Source organism: Oncorhynchus masou, chromosome 6 (assembly GCF_036934945.1).
Source record: "Oncorhynchus masou masou isolate Uvic2021 chromosome 6, UVic_Omas_1.1, whole genome shotgun sequence".
Taxonomy (NCBI): Eukaryota; Metazoa; Chordata; class Actinopteri; order Salmoniformes; family Salmonidae; genus Oncorhynchus; species Oncorhynchus masou.
Window position 1 is genome coordinate 64,264,244 of NC_088217.1, and position 12,818 is coordinate 64,277,061.

At 43.2% G+C, this 12,818-nt stretch overlaps 1 protein-coding gene across 1 annotated transcript in view; it reads left to right on the forward strand.

The window, feature by feature from the left end:
• LOC135542432 (zinc finger protein 385B-like) overlaps positions 1–12,818 on the forward strand; it is a 148,540-nt gene that overhangs the window by 25,956 nt on the left and 109,766 nt on the right. The gene's annotated exons all lie outside the window — the stretch shown is intronic.

Sequence of the window (12,818 nt, forward strand, 5' to 3'; positions counted from 1 at the left end):
GCACTATGATACAAAAAGCGGAACCGGTGTGCCTTAGGACCATGCAGACACCTCAGAGCGGTTGGGTAGGCTGTTTGGTGGTTTTCCCAGACTGGATTTAGGTTGGCGCGGATACCACAGAGCGTGCGAACAGAGGCAGCTGTTGTCTATGTGTGTTTTGCTTTTTATCAGAGTTGTAAAGCAAGCAGAGCAGAAACTGGCTACTCTTTATTTGGCTGATGTAGCTGGCAAGGTAACTGCTGTTTGACTTAACAGGAAACAAGTGTTTGCTCTGTGCTGAGCTGGTAGTGTAACAGACATGTAAAGTAAGCTAATGTTTCATCCCCTCTTGACTGAAGTTCTGTCTGAAGTGAATGAACTAGCTAGCTAGCTACAACAGCCAGTTTAGCTGTAGCCTCTAGCTATCTGCGAGGTAGCAGTATCTAACAGCTTTTGTATGTATGGAAATGTTTTGTAGCCTTTGTTTTGTCCCCTTTCAACAGAAGTAAATTGATGTACCATTGGTGCGAGCCGAAAGTTGGTTAACCTTTTAGATGTTATTTTTTATTCAATCAGTCAGTATAGCAATGTAACATTATTGGTCTGTCATTTTCCCAAGATAATTCCCGACTTGACACACTGACACGGTATAAACAGCTCTACGGGCTTCACTTTCATGGTGCACAGTCAGTACACAACACTTTGCTCATTATATCTTAGCAGGATCAGATGGTGACAGGTGTCCCAGCAGGGTCAGACAGCCGCCAGAGAAGACCAGTCTACAGAGCTCAGGTGAAATTTGCAGTATATTATCGCAATCAGTGAATGAAAACAAAGTTCCATCTTGAGTTGATGGGTAGGCTACAGTCTGGGATCTGGGAATAATGGTAATTTCAATTATTGAATGATTAATTATATTCTTGGATAACATAATGTAAAAATGTATACTAAGCTAATTCTTTGTCATGCCTCATCTGAGCAGGATAAGATGGTAACTGGTCTCAACAGGGTCAGGCAACTAGGGAAGACCAGTTTGTGATGGCGCTGAGGGGAACTCTAGGAGATGCAGCAAACACTGGACAAGCCAGAAACTTCAAAGATTAAAACTATTTGCAGGCAGTTTGACAAACTTCTAACGTTGATTTCCAAACTGTATTAAGAAGCTTTTCCCAATGACACAAAAAATGTATGAATGACAGTGCCCTCCGTAATTATTGGGACAGTGAAGCATTTTTTTCTAATTTGGCTAAACATTGACTATGAAGTTAATGTGCAGACAGTCTGCTTTCATTTCAGAGTATTTAAAAAAAATCAATATCGGGAAACTTCTTTAGAAATTACAGAACTTTTTGTACATAGTTCCCCCATTGTAGGGAAACGAAAGTATTTGGACAAATTCACTTATGTCTATTAAAGTAGAATGTGGTCCCACATTCCATGCACACAATGACTACATCAAGCTTGTGACTCTACTAATTTGTTGGATGCATTTGCTGTTTGTTCATCCCAACTGAATAGTGATGAGTGAGAAAGTTATATGCACAAATGTCATACCTCCAAGACATGCTAATCTCTCACCAATACAATAATAGGGGAGGTTAGCATTTTGGGGGGACAGGATATTTGTGCGTCTAACTTTCTCACTCATCATCATTCACGATGATCCATAATCATGGTAGCATCCACATTCATGTAAAAGTGTTTAGAAATAAGAAATAAGTGATCCCAAAAGGGTCATATCAGATTGTATCACTGCAGGAAATTAGCTTTAGATCCCCCAGACCCCTACCAGGTTGTGTCCCCATGTCCCCCCCACTTCTAAAACCAAAGTAGCACCCCTGGATTTATCACATTAAAATATACAGTACCAGTCCAAAAAACGAATGGGATACACCTACTCATGCATTCCAGGTGACTACCACATCAAATGATATTTATCACATGCGACGAAAACAACGGTGAAATGCTTACTTACAAGCCCTTAATTAAAGAGCAGCAGTAAAATAACAGTAGCGAATACAGGGGGTACCGGTACAGAGTCAATGTTCGGGGGCACAGGTTAGTCAAGGTAATTGAGGTAATGTAGTTAGAGTTAGTGGCTATGCCTAGATAATATACCCAGAGTAGCAGCAGTGTACTGTATAAGAGGGGTCTGGGTAGCCCTTTGATTAGTCTCCTGAGGGGGAATAGGCTTTACCGTCCCCTCTTCAGGACTGTCTTGTTGTGTTTGGACCATGATAGTTTGTTGGTGATGCAGACACCAAGGAACTAGAAACTCTCAACCTGCTAGACTACAGCCCCGTCGATGAGAATGGGAGCGTGCTCGGTCCTCCTTTTCCTGTAGTCCACAATCATCTCCTTAGTCTTGATCACATTGATGGAGAGGTTGTTATTCTGGCACCACACGTCCAGTCTCTGACACATAGGCTGTCTCATTGTTGTCGGTGATCAGGCCTACGACTGTGGTATCATCGGCAAACTTAATGATGGTGTTGGAGTCTTGCCTAACCATGAAGTCATGAGTGAACAGGGAGTACACGAGGGGCCTGAGCAGGCACCCCTGAGGGGCCCCCTTGTTGAGGATCAGCGTGGCGGATGTTTTGTTACCTACGCTTACCACCTGGGGGTGGCCCGTCAGGAAGTCCAGAATCCAGATGCAGAGGGAGGTGTTTAGTCCTAGGGTCCCAGTAGTCATTTAGGCAGGTTACCTTGGTGTTCTTGGGCACAGGGACTAGGGTGGTCTGCTTGAAACATGTTGGTATTGCACACTCAATCAGGGACAGGTTGAAAATGTCAGTGAAGACATTTGCCAGTTGGTCAGTGCATGCTTGGAATACACGTCAAGGTAATCCGTCTGGCCTTGTGAATGTTGACCTGTTTAAAGGTCTTACTAACATCGGCTACGGAGAGCACAATCACAGTCATCCGGAACAGCCCTGCAAGCCCTGCCACAACCAACGAGTGTCGGCACCGGTGTAATATGATTCAATCATAACAGTTCTGTAGCTGAGCATCTGTGTCATCTGACCACTTCTTTACTGACCGAGTCACTGGTGCTTCCTGCTTTAGTTTTTGCTTGCAAGCAGGAATCAGGAGGATAGAATTATGGTCAGATTTGGAAAGACTGTACCGTGCAGTATCGAAGAGCCCTCACTGCTGCTCGATCATCCTATTTTTCCAACTTAATTCAGGAAAATAAGAACGATCCGGAATTTCATTTTGATACTGTTGTAAAGCTAACTAAAAAGTAGCATTCCCCAAGAGAGTATGGCTTTCACTTCAGCAGTAATAAATTCATGAACTTCTTTGAGGAAAATATCATTAGGAAGCAAATTACGAACTCCTCATTAAATCTGCGTCTTCCTCCAAAGCTCAGTTGTCCTGAGTCTGCACAACTCTACCAGGACCTAGGATCAAGAGAGACACTCAAGTGTTTTAATACTATATCTCTTGACACAATGATGAAAATAATCATGGCCTCTAAACCTTCAAGCTGCATACTGGACCCTATTCCAACTAAACTACTGAAAGAGCTGCTTCTTGTGCTTGGCCCTCCTATGTTGAACATAATAAACATCTCTCTATCCACCGGATGTGTACCAAACTCACTAAAAGTGGCAGTAATAAAGCCTCTCTGGAAAAAGCCAAACCTTGACCCAGAAAAAAGTAAAATCGGCCTATATCAAATCTCCCATTCCTCTGAATTAAAAGAAAACTGTTACACAGCAACTCACTGCCTTCCTGAAGACAAACAATGTATATGAAATGCTTCCGTCTGGTTTTCGACCCCATCATGGCACTGAGACTGGACTTGTGAAGGTGGTAAAGTACCTTTAAATGGCGTCAGACCGAGGCTCTGCATCTGTCCTTGTGCTCCTAGACCTTAGTGCTGCTTTTGATACCATCGATCACCACATTATTTTGGAGAGGTTGGAAACCCAATCTGGTCTACACAAGTTCTGGCCTGGTTTAGATCTTTTCTGTCAGAAAGGTATGTCTCTGTGAATGGTTTGCCCTCTGCCAAATCAACTGTAAATGTCGGTGTTCCTCAAGGTTCTGTTTTAGGACCACTATTGTTTTGACTATATAGTTTACCTCTTGGGGATGTCATTTGAAAACAAGTTAACTTTCACTGATATATGGATGACACACAGCTGTACATTTCAATGAAACATGGTAAAGCCCCAAAATTGCCCTCGCTGGAAGCCTGTGTTTCAGACATAAGGAAGTGGATGGCTGCAAACTTTCTACTTTTAAACTCGGACAAAACAGAGATGCTTGTTCTAGGTCCCAAGAAACAGAGACTTTCTGTTAATCTTGATGGTTGTACAGTCGTCTCAAATAAAACTGTGAAGGACCTCGGCGTTACTCTGGACCCTGATCTCTCTTTTGACGAACATTTCAACACTGTTTCAAGGACAGCTTTTTTCCATTTACATAACATTGCAAAAATCAGACATTTTCTGTCCAAAAATGATGCAAAAAATGAATCCATGCTTTGGTACTTCTAGGTTAGACTACTGCAATGCTATACTTTCCGGCTACCCGGATAAAGCACTAAATAAACTTCAGTTAGTGATAAATACGATTGCTAGAATCCTGACTAGAATCAAAAAATGTGATCATATTATTCCAGTGCTAGCCTCCCTACACTGGCTTCCTGTTATGGCAAGGGGTAATTTCAAGGTTTCTCTGCTAACCTACAAAGCATTACATGGGCTTGCTCCTACCTATCTTTGCGATTTGGTCCTGCTGTACATACCTACACATGCGCTACGGTCACAAGATGCAGGCCTCCTAATTCTCCCTAGAATTTCTAAGCAAACAGCTGGAGGCAGGGCTTTCTCCTACACAGCTCCATTTTTATGAAATGGTCTGCCTACCCATGTGAGAGACACAGACTCGGTCTCTACCTTTAAGTCTTTACCGAAGACTCATCTCTGCCATAGCACAGCCCCCACTACTGAAAAGTGGGTGGGGTTATATCCTGCCTGTTTGGCCCTGTCTGGGGGTTTCATCGGATGGGGCCACAGTGTCTCCTGACCCCTCCTGTCTCAGCCTCCAGTATTTATGCTGTAGTAGTTTGTGTGTCGGGGGGCTTATCTGGTCTTATCCGGTGTCCTGTATGAATTTAAGTATTCTCTCTCTCTCTCTCTCTCTCTCTCTCTCTCTCTCTCTCTCTCTCTCTCTCTCTCTCTCTCTCTCTCTCTCTCTCTCTCTCTCTCTCTCGGAGGACCACCTGAGTCCTAGGACCATGCCTCAGGACTACCTGGCATGATGACTCCTTGTTGTCCACCTGGCCGTGCTGCTGCTCCAGTTTCAACTGTTCTGCCTGCGGCTATGGAACCCTGACATGTTCACTGTGATTACTATTATTTCACCATGCTGGTCATTTATGAACATTTGAACATCTTGGCCATGTTCTGATATAATCTCCACCCGGCACAGCCAGAAGAGGACTGGCCACCACTCAAATCCTGGTTCCTCTCTAGGTTTTGGCCTTTCTTGGGAGTTTTTCCTAGCCACCGTGATTCTACACCTCCATTGCTTGCTGGTTGGGGTTTTAGGCTGGCGGCAGGGTAGCCTAGTGGTTAGAGCACTGGACTAGTGACTGCAAGGTTGCAAGTTCAAACCCCAGAGCTTACAAGGTACAAATCTGTCGTTCTGCCTCTGAACTGGCAGTTAACCCACTGTTCCTAGGCCGTCATTGAAAATTGAATTTGTTCTTAACTGACTTGCCTGGTTAAATAAAGATGAAATAATAGGCTGGATTTCTGTACAGCACTTTGATATATCAGCTGACGTAAGAAGGGCTATACTGTGGGGCAAAAAAGTATTTAGTCAGCCACCAATTGTGCAAGTTCTCCCACTTAAAAAGATGAGGCCTGTAATTTTTATCATAGGTACACTTCAACTATGACAGACAAAATGAGAAAAACAAATCCAGAAAATCACATTGTAGTATTTTTAATGAATTTATTTGCAAATGATGGTGGAAAATAAGCCTAAGAATCCCATGCGCAATGCCAATCTTCGGTTGGAGTGGTGTAAAGCTCACTGCCATTGGACTCTGGAGGAGCAGTTGAAACACACTCTCTGGAGTGATGAATCACGCTTCACCATCTGGCAGTCCGACGGGCGGATCTGGGGTTGGCAGATGCCAAAAGAACGCAACTTGCCCCAGTGCATAGTGCCAACTGTAAAGTTTGGGGGGGGGGAGTAATGGTCTGGGGCTGTTTTTCATGGATCGGCCTTAGTTCCAGTGAAGATAAATCTTAACGCTACAGCATACAATGACATTCTAGGCGATTACCAACCTTGTGGCAACAGTTTGGGGAAGGCCTTTTCCTTATATCAGCATGGCAATGCCCCCATGCACAAAATGACGTCCATACAGAAATGGTTTGGAGAGTGGAGGCTGGTATAGCAAAGGGGGACCAACTCCATATTAATGCCCATGATGTTGGGATGAGATGTTCTACGAGCAGGTGTCCACATACTTTTGGTCATGTTGTGTGTGTGTATGTGTGTGTATATATAAAAAAAAATATTTTCTTATCATATGAGCATTAATGATTCATTGAACTTGGTTTATTCCGGCACAAAGTACCAAATCAAATCAACCTTTATCGATACAGTCCATTTCAGACATGGACTGTAATGCAGTAAATAAAAAACATTAAAATAAAAACAAATATTTGCTACAGAACATAAGAGGATAAAAACAAAATAATAACCATAAAAACTGAACGACTACAAGGGACCCTAAAGAAAAGCAAAGCCAAAAAGTTGTGTTTTAAGATCTCTTAAATATGTCCACCTTTTCAGCCCTCCTCAGGTTCTCTGGCAGGCTATTGCAGAGGCTGGGGGCATAATAAATAAAGGCTGCCTCTCCATGCCTCTTGGTCCGAGGCTTTGGGATATTTAAAAGGTCAGTGCCTTTTGGCTACATCTCCAACAGAACATGGGAGGGGTCTTGGCTGGGGACTGACTGTTGTTGATGGTCTGGCTTGGGTAACTGTTTGGGTGTCTTTCTTTCTCGGTTCATATTGCTGTTGGCATTCTCTGTTCTTCTCGAACTGCTGTCCCAGGCGAACCAGTCTATTGACAGTGGTGACTCTTTCTCTGAGTTTACTGGCTAGTAGTGGGTTTATGTTCTTCAAGATCAACTTAATGACCTCTTCCTCCTCAATGTGTAGTCCTCAGACAGAAATGCAGAGGAAAACTTGGCCTCAGTCAGCACAGGAGGTCGTGGTGAGACGTGCCACATCCCACCAGTCTCGAGCTGTCCCATGCAACACATTCCTCAATGTGGCAAGGAGTATTCGTCAGCCAGGGGATTGAGGGCAAGAAAGTCACGACATCTTTCCAGATACATTAGCTTTCAGGACTGTCATCCTTTTTCTCCAAAGGTGGGAAATTGCAATTTAACGGGCATCGCCCCCACATGACGTCTACTCAAATCACAATGAACAAAAGAGCGAGGAGGGATTGAGGAGGTAGAGGGGAAGGGAGTTATCAGACCATGAAAATGAACACCAGGATACATGGTGGATTGCATCCTGCAAGGGGTGGCTGCAGCATGGCCTTTTCTTAGCTGTTCTGAGGTGCCAGCTGGTCTGAACAGAAGTGGACACCAGAGAAGCTCTGTGCAAGGAGTTGTGCCTAATGGAGGCCATGTCAACAGACACGTCATCCAACATTAACACAATTAGAGCTCTGTCTGCAAGTGGTCTACAGTGTTAACCAGAGGAGAAAAAACAGAATTAACATCCTTGAGGACCTCGGTGTGGAGATGTTGCAGGCGCCACTGGAGAGTGGCAGTGAGTTGGTTTTGTTGGTAGTCAAACTGCCTGTCCATGGCACCAGTAATATCCCATCTTCGAACTCTCACTGAGCTCTGTCAGCATGGGAGTTAGAGTGGTCAGTGAGTTTCTGAAATCCATTGCACTCTGTTGTTGGTCTTCACTCAGACATTTTAATTTATGGTGGATTAGAGTTTGGAGATGTTGAGTCCGACGAGTATCAAGGAGGTCACCTTGAAGTTGTAAGACTACAACCTCCGGACCATGGAGGAAGATTGGGTGTCAGAGGAAGGGCGAGCTCAGTACTTCCACACAGATCCCTGTCAATAAGTGAGTAACTGGTTAGACCTCCTGTGGTCCAGCCCAAGCATTCGGATTCCCAGGGTTCAGACAAATTCAGGGCAGTCACAACAGGAGCATCGAAACCTCTACTACCAGGTTCAAGAATAACTTTTAACCCAGTGCAATCCGCCTGCTAAACCAAGCAGCCTGAGCTGGGGTTTTTTTCATCGTACTTTTAGCACTTTGGCACATATGACTGAACTGTTTTTATGACCAAACCACTTAGCACTTTTAATTGATGTTATTTTTATTATATTTTTACTGTATATGTGTATGTACTGTCCTGTATGTGAGAGAGCCCCAACAAAGATTTCCAATGTATTTATTACCTCTAATGCCTGCAAATGTCAAAGACACTACTTGAACATGAACTAATGACTGGTGTGTGTGTGTGTGTGCGTGTGTGTGTGTGTGTGTGTGTGTGTGTGTGTGTGTGTGTGTGTGTGTGTGTGTGTGTGTGTGTGTGTGTGTGTGTGTGTGTGTGTGTGTGTGTGTGTGTGTGTGTGTGTGTGTGTGTGTGTGTGTGTGTGTGTGTGTGTTAATGACCTGCCGCGCGCTTATATATGTCTGTATTACGGTTGACTATTTTTTCCATCAACATGAAAATAGATGTAGCTGCTCTCTTGGGTAAATAAATAAAACTAGCTCCAGAAGGCTCATCGTTTTGAGTGTGAACTGTATGTGTGAACTGTATTACTGTACTGTATTTTGTTGCTGGATCAAATCCCGGAGCTGACAAGTTACAAATCTGTCGTTCTGCCCTTGAGCAAGGCAGTTAACCCACTGTTCCTCGGGCGCCGAAGACGTGGATGTCGATTAAGGCAACCACCCGCACCTCTCTGTTTCAGAGGGGTTGGGTTAAATGAGGAAGACACATTTCAGTTGAATACATTGTTGGACAACTGACTAGGTATCCCCCTTTCCCTGTATTATATGGACTGGATTTATGCACATTGTTTAAAGCAGAAGAGAACATGCGATTCTGGTGCAGCACATGCGGCCTACAAAGTTACAAGTATAGGCTAGCTAATTTTATTTACATTTTTTAAATATAATATGGGGCTATTTGTCTAATTAGTAGGCTGACGCATATAAACCTTTAATAATATTTCCCCTAATTGTATTAGCCTACCTCCTCATTTCCTCTCTACTGTTGCTTAATTCCTCCCTCACTTTCAACAGGTAAATGAAATAAGTTTCGTTATCCATGTCTTCCTCATTCCAATGGCATCCTTGAACAATATAGGAGTAGCAGTAGATGGAGACGGCTTTCACTTCTCTTAACAAAGATTGAATGGTTATGCGTCTGAATTGTTAACTGCTATAGCCTACCGTGATTGCGCGTTCAATCTTCTTTCTTGTATATAGGGCTATATCAATCTTGAACAGGATTATCTGTTTTGGTGCAATTTGAATGGAGTTGATAGAGAGAGAGAAAGACTGCGAGAGGGTCCTCACGTGTGCACCGATTTTAAAGCAATGACATTCAAGTGATTAGCTGTTATAACACTCTGCAGCTGCAATTCATTTTTGGGGATCTTTACAATTAAAAAATAAGGTGAGCATAGGCTATACTGCAGTAACTGTAGGCCTTCCTGTCACAAGAAAAAAAAGTTACCATGATGAGATGATAGGTCTACATCCATTGTGAATTGTTTTCCATACTGAGATGGGTTGTCTGACCCCACCCTGAGCATTGATTCATCTTGCAGAAGCCGTAGATACGCAGATTTAGACATTGCATATAATTGAACAGTTCCACTTCACGTCATGCTGTTCATATAAATAATTTATTATAATTCACCAGCTTCTCGCAGTTATTTATCCCGGGTAAAGGGAGTGGTAACCGGGTTCCCCGCCATTCAACCCTCGTGTGTATGTGCTTTGGTGTGCGCCTGAATGTTTGTAACTGCGTATGCACGAGATGTGTCGCTGTTTGCATGAGAACGTGTGTAACTGGAAGGTTGCATTAGCAGTTGATGTTATTCTTCAATAACACACACCCCAAAGCAAATCATGGGGAGTAAAATATATTTATTCAAAGAGAACAAATGATAGTTGTTATGCTGGAAAGTATATGTTAGATGTTTATTCTTCCCTGTCCTCAGTGTTTTCTCCAGGGAACACAGAGAAAGGATGTAGTTTATACCCAAGCCTGTTGCGCCATTTTATTTCTCTATTTGGATAGGTCAGGGTGTGATGTGGGGTGGGCATTCTATGTTTTGTTTTCTATGTTTCTTTATTTCCATGTTTTGGCCGGGGTATGGTTCTCAATCAGGGACAGCTGTCTATCGTTGTCTCTGTTTGGGAATCATGCTTAGGTAGCCCTTTTTCCCTCCTTTCAGTGTGGGTAGTTAACTTTGTTAGTGGCACTTAGCCCTGTAAGCTTCACGGTTGTTTCGGTCGTTCGTTTGTTGTTTTGTTGGCGACATTTTTAAATAAAAGGAGAAAAGTACGCTCACCATGCCGCACTTTGGTCCACTTATTTTGACGACCGTGACAAAGCCTAGCCTTTGGTTGACCAATTAGAATTCCTTGCAGTAATATTGGGCCAATGGCAAAATACCAAGTTTTCCATTTCAGGCTCAATGTAAAAGCCGTTTGGACCAATGAGAACTTGCCGTGTGTAGCTATGAGTCCCGGACTGAAATTCCTACACAGATCCAAAATAGATGTTGAACTGAAAAACACGAGTTCCATTGCTGTCTAGCCCTCTTAACCTCTAGTCCTCTGCATTGTGAATTTATATTAGAATATTCTTACAGTTGGGGTGTATTTGGTAAGTATTCAGGCCCCTTGACCTTTTCCACATTTTTATACAAACCTTATTTGAACATTTATTAAATTGTTGTATTTTTCCCTCAACAATCTACACACAATACCCTATAATGACAAAGCAACAACAGGTTTGTAAGAATTTTTGAAAATTTATAAAAACTGAAATATCCCATTTACATAAATATTCAGACCCTTTACTCAGTACTTTGTTGAAGCAGCTTTGGCAGCGATTGCAGCCTCGAGTCTTCTTGGGTCTGTTGCTACAAGCTTGGAACACCTTTATTTGGGGAGTTTCTCTCATTCTTCTCTGCAGAACCTCACAATCTCTGTCAGCTTGGATGGGGAGTGTTGCTGCACAGCTTTTTTCAGGTCTTTCCAGAGATGTTAGATCGGGTTCAAGTTTGTAATCTGGCTGGGCCACTCTAGGACATTCTGAGACTTGTCCTGAAGACAGTCCAGTGTTGTCTTGGTTGTGTGTTTTGGGTCATTGTCCTGTTGGAAGGTGAACCTTCACCAATGTCTGAGGTCCTGAGCACTTTGGAGTAAGTTTTCAACAAGGATCTCTCTGTACTTTGCTTCATTCATCTTTGCCTCAATCCTGACTAGTCTCCCGTGCCATACTGCTGAAAATCATCCACACAGCATGATGCTGCCACCACCGCGCTTCACCGTAGGGATAGTGCCAGGTTTCCTACACACATGACACTTGTCAATGAGGCCAAAGAGTTCAATCTTTGTTTCATCAAACCAAAGAATCTTGTTTCTCCCCCTATTGCTCAGTTTGGCCGAGGGGCCAGCTCAAGGTGGTTCAAAACTTCTTCCATTTAAGAATTATAGAGGCCACTGTGTTCTTGGGGACCCTCAATTCTGCAGACATCACCAACGAACTGGTCCAAACACACCAAGACAGTCGTGAAGAGGGCACAACAACACATTTTCCCCCTCAGGAGACTGAAAAGATTGGGTCCCCAGATCCTCAAGATTATACAGCTGCACCCACGAGAGCATCCTGACCTGTTGCATCACTGCCTGGTATGGCAACTGCTCTGCATCTGACCGTAAGGTGCTTCAGAGTGTAGTGCGAATGGCCCAGTACAACACTGGGGCCAAGCTTCCTGCCATCCAGGACCTATATAATTGGGGAGGCAGGGTAGCCTAGTGGTTAGAGCGTTGGACTAGTAACTGAAAGGTTGCAAGTGCAAATCCCCAAGCTGACAAGGTACAAATCTGTCGTTCTGCCCCTGAACAGGCAGTTAACCCACTGTTCCTAGGCCGTCATTGAAAATAATAATTTGTTCTTAATTAACTGACTTGCCTTGTTAAATAAAGGTAAAAAAATAAAATAATAATAATAATAGGCGATGTCAGAGGAAAGCCCAAAAATGGTCAGATACTCCAGTCACCCGAGTCATAGACTATTTTCACTGTTACTGCACGGCAAGTGGTACCGGAGCGCCAAGTCTAGGACCAAAAGGCTCCTTAACAGCTTCTACCCTAAAGCCGTAAGACTGCTGAACAATTAATCAAATGGCCACCGGACAATTTACATTGACATTGACTTTTTATAATTTTTTACTTTAGTTTATTGGGTAGATATTTTCTTAACTCGTCTTGAACTGCACTGTTGGTTAAAGGCTTTTAGGTATTTTACTGTAAGGTCTACACTTGTTGTATTCGGCACATGTGACAAATATAGTTTGATTTTGATTTTTTGGTACCCTACCCAGATCTGTGCCTCAACACAATCCTTTCTCAGAGCTCTACGGAAAATTCCTTCCAACCTCAGGGCTTGTTTTTTGCTCTGACATGCTTTCAACTGTGGGACCTTATATAGACAGGTCTGTGTCTTTCCAAAACATGTCCAATCAACTGAATTCACCACAGGTGGACTCCAATGAAGTTGTAGAAACATCT